This window comes from Lepisma saccharinum, unplaced genomic scaffold (assembly GCF_977018435.1).
Source record: "Lepisma saccharinum unplaced genomic scaffold, izLepSacc3.1 HAP1_SCAFFOLD_310, whole genome shotgun sequence".
Lineage (NCBI taxonomy): Eukaryota > Metazoa > Arthropoda > Insecta > Zygentoma > Lepismatidae > Lepisma > Lepisma saccharinum.
Window position 1 is genome coordinate 15,866 of NW_028143045.1, and position 7,417 is coordinate 23,282.

At 37.4% G+C, this 7,417-nt stretch overlaps 1 pseudogene across 1 annotated transcript; it reads right to left on the reverse strand.

Moving 5' to 3' along the window:
- Positions 1 to 1,540: 1,540 nt before the first annotated feature.
- Positions 1,541 to 5,360, reverse strand: LOC145982672 (glutathione S-transferase pseudogene; annotated as a pseudogene). The gene is made up of 3 exons (XR_014441128.1): positions 5,260 to 5,360; positions 2,717 to 2,854; positions 1,541 to 1,734 (listed from the first exon to the last, which is right to left on the reverse strand). The product of XR_014441128.1 is annotated as a glutathione S-transferase pseudogene (transcript).
- Positions 5,361 to 7,417: the final 2,057 nt, after the last annotated feature.

Consider the following 7,417-nt stretch of genomic DNA (forward strand, 5'->3'; position numbering starts at 1 on the left):
GATGTGATACAAGATTTGCTGGTGAAACCTTTTGGAACAAGATCTTTTCAGGAGAAGTTGCAAATTGTTAATACAGGTAGGCCAGTGTCATCGCTTGAACTTATTTCTACACACAAAGACAAAAATCGGGAATATGTGAGGCATTTTCGCAAGCAAGTTATGACAAAACACCATGGTTGACAGGAAGTATTAGTGTCAATAAGCTTTGCTTTTTTGTTTGCCGTGCTTACTTTTCGGGGCTGAAAAGAATGTATGGACGCGTGGCGAATACTGTAATCTTTGCAACGCTTGTGCCAAGCATGAAAAATCCAAACGTCACATAATTTCCTTTGTTAAGCTGCAATCTTTCGCACAGACACGTATTGACGTGCAACTGGACAAACAGCGTGCTTTGGATGTGGTACGGCACAAGAAATCGGGTCCTGGAGTAAGTTGAATTTTGCACTTAAATAAATATTGCCGGTTTTTATTTCACTAGTGCACGTCTTTCATTTTATATTTCACAGGTTGTTTTTTATAGCTTTATAATACTGTCTTGTTTTATTATTTGAAATTCTACACGTATATTAAACTGCAATAACGAGAATTAATTGATTGTGGTCGTAGCAATAAGACAAACATTCCGCCACAATATTCCTAAATCCAATATGGATCCTGGATCAAGGGTCGGAGATTACCCACTCGTTAGAACCAGCATACGCCACTGATAAAATTTCGAAATGAAAGGGATCTTAATTTTTTCCCTTCTAATCAGGGTAGATCACCTCTAATATATATTTGTGCTCAGACAACATATTCTGTTGGCACAAACCGGAAATGACAACAATAAAATGACGAATAAGATGTCATGAATGATAACTGCAAAAAATTAACAGGTTTCAGGTTTAGAATCTTCGTCATAACCGCCATTTTGAAGACGCCATTACAGACAAACGAGGGCTTAAAAACTTGGGGTCTGGGGCGTTTTAGGTTTGGGAATTAATGTAGTATCCGCCCCCAAAGGGTACTTTCTGCGCCGGAAGTGAAATATTTTCCGGTGTTCCGACCGCACTACTTGCGTGTCGTTCCGAGTGGATGGTTGTTTCAATAGCGTGCATCGTGTCGTTTGGGTCTGTTGGACGCGCATGCATGACGAATGCTTTCTTATAGAGTGAAGGGATCCGTGTGGCTTGCCACTTCAGTGTGAAACTCCCGTGTCGCTTCGATATGGAAACTTCAGAAACACCAGGTCTCTCTAGTAAATCAAAATACGACATATGTGTACACAGGCATGAAACATGTGCGTCGCACAAAAAAAAATATTCTCGCCTCCTTACCATTTTCTGTCACTACTGTTGATTGATTTATTTGGTTTATTTTACTTTCGCTTTTCTGCCACTTTTTTCGCTAATCGCGAAGATGAGCATGAGTCATAAAGTGATGATTTGATGAAGGGGACTCACTAAGAACATCCATGCCCAGGGCGAAATTCGAACCCGGGACCCCTGGCGTCGTTGCGCGCTGTGATAAATATTCCGCCACGGAGGTTGGTTATCATTACTACTATAGTTAAGGCAATTAGCTTACGATTGTGCAAATCCACCATGGTATCCACAACAGCATCAATTTGTAAATTTTCCATATCATCTCTTCCGACCAGTTTGTATTTCTTGGCTAGATAGCGTTCTATTGCTACGGACTGGTTGATCACCTTCCCGTCAATTTCAATAACAGGAACCCTTCGAAACGGCATTGCTGAAAAGAAAATGGAAATTTGCTTCTTTACCTGTAATTGTACTTTATGTTCATAGGTAGAATATTTTATGATCTATAATGAGAGATAAATAGATATCACGGTTCAAAGTACAGTGAAACTTTTGTACAGGGACGTAAACATGTCCGTTATTGAGAAGTGTTTACTATTCGGAATTAAACTTACAATGCGATAAAAACTCTATTTGTGCAATAAAATAGTTTATATATTTAAATGGTTAGAATTTTTTCTAAGTTTAATGCACAAAATGTAAATTTTTCATGTTCATTTCTAACGTACAGTCACGGCAATAAAAGTGGGACACCCATATCCTGAAATACTGGCTTCCCCGCAAGGCGTTATGTGTGTTGCCTAACTCTACGCCGATAAGTGAATTTCGATAGCAGATTTTCAATGACAACTTGTACCACCGCCGTAGACTTAGGCAACAACACACATAACGCCTTGCAAGAAAGCTCGTAGACATCGATGATTTCGATGTTTCATTTAAATTTTATCGTTTGCGAGTCTGCCACCGTAACACACGTGCCACTAATTGCACAAGATAAGAACTGTATTTTTTTAAAAAAAAAGAATGAGCTCTTACAATTAGGTACTCTGTAAACGCGTAAAATACTTACATTTCGCTACCAAATCCACAAATTCTGCCCGAAAAAAACACGTCTTGCCCATTATTGCAAATTTCTACGAATTTCAGAAATCACAATTGTCATTTCTCACGGTTGTCCGTTATCCGTAAGTTTTAAATCAGCGCAAGGGGGTTAGTTTTCAGTATCTGCGTCCACTTCGAGAATGTTGAATATTAAGTAAACCTCCACATACCTCATATATTTCGAGGGAAGTTTCCTTTCATGAAGCAATACTAGTCACCAACTGCATACTGATATACCCAAGAAATAGATAGGTTTATTTTGTAACCTTTGTGACTAATACAGCTTGTGAGATCAATTAACCTACACGTACTTGCTTTAATTTCAGGCCACTTGGCCTTGCTAATCCTGATGTCTTCGTAATCTTCCAGTCCCTGAGCAAGAAGAAACCTGATGGGTTCTGCTCTGCCGCGAGCATTGAAGTAGGTCAGCTTGTAAGTCATTTAGGAAACTGAAGTAAAGAAAGGAGCAGTATCTATTAATTTAGGAAATGTTCAGATAGCTTAGTATGTAAAAAATAAAGACATATGTTATAGAAAGTATATTTTTGAAGAGAACTAGTCTGTTTACATTCATCTCTGCGGACAGAATTGTATTACTAAACGCACGGCTATGAAACAAGGCGGGTGGCAGATGGTCGTGCTGTTGCCACGTCGGAGCACAACCCCGTGTACTAGGAGGTTTAAGAGAATGAAAGATCTCGTTGGTCTTTGTAATCCATGTCATACAAACTGACAGTATTTGCTCGAAAGGTCAGGTATGACACAAAAGTGCCCCGGAGAGAGGTCGGTCTGACGCTCGAACTAGGCAACGCAGCCCGGTTGACGTTGCCACATAGTGCGAAGGAACCAGCGACTTTTGTTCCGCTCTCGCTTTGCTTTCCCCATATTTGACACCAGCGATATGCTGCCCAGTCGCCTATTTTCATGGCTGTGCGTTTAATTATATACGTTCCTTGTTTCGAATACAATGACCGAAAACACGTGAAAGGGAACCAATGACAGTGCCAGAAAAAAAAATAATGGGATGGCAGAGAGGGTGGATATTTGGGGGGAGGGGGGTAGTCACATTAAGTATACACGTAAATTGCGTCTACGTTCCTACCTCTTATTCCGGCGTCGTCACTAGACGGAAAATATAATTTAAAACTAAAAAGACACATTTCACCAACATAAATAACAGATTAAGAGATTAACTAAGGCGCCAATTCATCGCTGTTATGTGACATTGTGAGAGGTTACTCTAAAAACCTAGGTAAATTTAGCAATAAATATGAAATTATTTTCTATAATTCATTTAGATTGTAATTGGTTGTTTAAGAAATATTCACATATTTATAAATATGTATAATACATTTGTTTTTCTGCTTCTCAAGTAGACCAGGGGTTCAGTGTTCGAATCCCAGTCCGGGCATTGGTGTTCTTTGTGAGTATCCATCAATTTCATATATCACTCGCCCTCATCTTCGCGAATAGCCAAACAAAAGTGAAGTAAAATAAACAAATCAATCAATCACTCTACCTCTCTAATTATGTAATTATGTAGTAATGAAAATAAAACCAGACTAGATTGACATAGATTCGTGTGCAATTTTTCATTCTTGTATCAACTGTAGCTACTACTGTGCACTTCGTTGTGATTTTTAAACAATGCATTTCACAAACAAGGGGAAGAAAGAAATTTCTAAAAAAATAAATTATTAGAACTATCTTGAATATGTGAATCTAAAGCTATTTGTAACATAACAACAACTTCAAATATTATTGTCATTTTCTTTTAACAAATGATGGGTAAATTTCTCGTAAGGGACAAACAGCTGAAATTTCCTAGTTTATTTAATTTGAATATTCGTACTTACGTATTCTGCATTGAGAAACATTGCTGAAGGTGGCATTTCGCTTATTTCACGGAAATAAGCTATATTTGCGACATATCGAGTAATTTTTCTTCGTTTCTTTTTGCCTTCGGTAACACGCAAAATGGCGATCACAGTTTCACTACCGTACTCAGCATGCAGTGTTTCCACCCCACTGCACCCAAAGATACCTACGTAGCCCACAAACCATTCATACATAGCCCCACGAACCATTTCCGGTAAGGTTAGGTTAGGTAGGGTCACTATAGGTTACAATAGTTAAAAATTGGTTTCGAAAAAAATATGCGTAGCCCCACACACCATTCTCGCATAGCCCCAGGAACCATTGACGCATAGCCCCACGAACCATTGACGCATAGCCCCACGAACCATTGACACATAGCCCCACAAAGCATTTTTAGAAACGTATCTTCTTCAGTTACAAAAACACGTGTTTGGAAACACTGACCAGGATTACGTCATCACACACAGGCTACATCCACCTGGAAGTAAATGGATGCAAGAACTTCCGTGCATCGGTCACACATTTATATCGAAAAATAGATGATTTACCGTCAAAATTCAATGAACGATGCGAGAAAACACTTCCCCGAACTTCCAGAAGTATAAAGAAACTGCATTCGGTAAGTAATTTCTCCTGTAAATTTGATGAAATCCGTTTGTCCCTTACGAGAAATTTACCCAAATGATGTCTCAAAAGTTGTTTTTGAAAGTGCATCAATACCCCCTCCGGTCACAATAACATTTTATATCTATGAATACAAATAAAAGTGTAAATATATTGTAAGAAGTAAAGTTTAAATTATTACACTAAATTAAATTAAGCGATTATTTATTACTGAAGAGAAGTTGACGTTATCGATTTAAATTCACTTCATTTTGCAAACTAAATTTAAACCGATTTAAGCATTTTGTAAGCCTAAAGTAAAATACTTCTCGTTCAACAATTAATTGCATTTAGTTCTAATTATAAATCCTACCTTACTTAGTATCCAAAATGGGAACAACTTTCTATGCTGTATTCCAGAAACTAAATATCGCACCCGATCACCATCATCAACATCAACAAATTTTATTGTACTTAAGCTTTATATTTGGCTGTTTACGCCCAGCATACATTCTGAATACATAGACACTTTCGATATAAATTTCTACACATAAAGTTCAAATATGTCCTTAAAGAACTTGATTGCATATAATTAAATTCACTTATTCGTTATTTCTTTTCTACTGTTTTCAACATAAGGCTGATAGCTTTCACCAACATTTTCTAATACATTATTACACCATATTTGCCAGATATATTCCTAATACATTATTTCCTCTACTGTAAATTTGTTAAATTGGAGTTTCGACCCTCTGGTTCTCACACGCCGTATTTTAAATAATTATTTTATTGCGATTAATTTTATCCTGACAGAAACAGATCATTACACTGACTCCATATATACCACTACATTAGGAATATTTCTTTATTTATCCCATACGTCTCCAGAATTTTTTATTGGTAGATTGATTGATTTGGTGTTTTAAGTCCACTTTATGCACAGTAAGGCTAATCGGGACTGGACCTATAGTTTTTAAAGTGGGATCCGAACCACTATGTGACTCCACCGGGTATCTAACCCGGACCCCTTATTTCAAGATGACGACGCTACCACTGCGCCATCGGGAGGCCTTTTTTATTGGTAGAAAAGGAGCAAATATTTTTATTGGAAGATTTCAAAAGCCCATTAATCATATTCTAATACTGATCGATAATAATTCTCGTGAAACATAAGAATGCTGGTAGGATGCTCCCCAATCACTATTTGTCATAGCTTTAAATAAATGAAATCTTTTTCCGACCTATTTTTCATCATATTTATTTGATGCTGCCATGATAATGAAGCATAAAATTATACCTTTAGGTATATTAATTGAGGCATAACTGGAATTTGTAATCTTTTAGGGATAATGTTTAAACTTTTTGAAAAACCCTTTTACTTAAATTCTAATATCGCACAGGAAGGACTACATGCATTCTAAAGAAATGTAAATAAAAGAATCAAGGAGTGTCTATATTATGCACAGACTATCCTTGAACGATTCGCGAGTGGCGTTATAAGTTAATAAAATGTACCGTAGTACATCGTCAAGAAAGTGATAACAAAGGTACTATTTGTACGCCCACTTGTTTTAACCCAACATCAGTGCGATGAGCGTCAAAGTGATAGAAGATTAAGGTTATGCCAATATTTTCACTCGCTATCTATGTTATTATTTTTTCGTTCTGTATTTGCCGGAAAAAAGTACTTGCTACACAAAATCCTCACACGATCGAACGGATATTTGAATGGGGTACCGAGCTGAGTCATGCGTAACCAGATTGCGATATCTTGTTTGTTTGTTTTTGTTTGATTTGGTGTTTTAAGTCCACTTTATGCACTGTAAGGCTAATTGGGACTGGACCTATAGTTTAAAGTGGGATCCGAACCACTATGTGCCTCCACCGGGTATCGAACCCGGGACCCCAGATTACGATATCTTTCCAAAGAGATGTGTACAAATATAATTGACTTGCGAAATCTGAGGACCTGGGACAATATCAAATATCAATGTCCTGATTGTGGAGTGTCAGACAGCCTACAGGTTGTTACATGAAATATATGAATTATGAACATTTTACTGTTTTACTGATGAATGTCCAAGGTCAAAGAAACACCAAATCAACGTGGTTGTTTCTCAATGAGTATCTGAATTGAACTCTCAACAAATTTCCTTTAGCGATGAAAAATCTACATTGATCAGGAAAATACGGAAAAATTAGAATAGAGTATGATGGGGGCGTGAATAAGAAATCATACAATATTATATCGGTAGGCTCTTTTCTCGGTAGGGACATACTTCTAAATCAGTCAGTAAACAGCGAAGTGAAAGGAAAGCTAACCAGAATTGAGAGTGAGTATTCCTTGAGTAGCTATACCTTTGAGCTCCAAAAACCCTTAGATATGCCGGTGTGCCTGGTATTGGCGTGGTGTAAGGCTGCGTATTCTGTAAAATACCTTCCTTGTACAAACATATCTTTCAAACTGTTACAATGTAAAAATGCCTAATGCAGCACGTACATACGTACAGTGAGATGCATAAGTATTACCA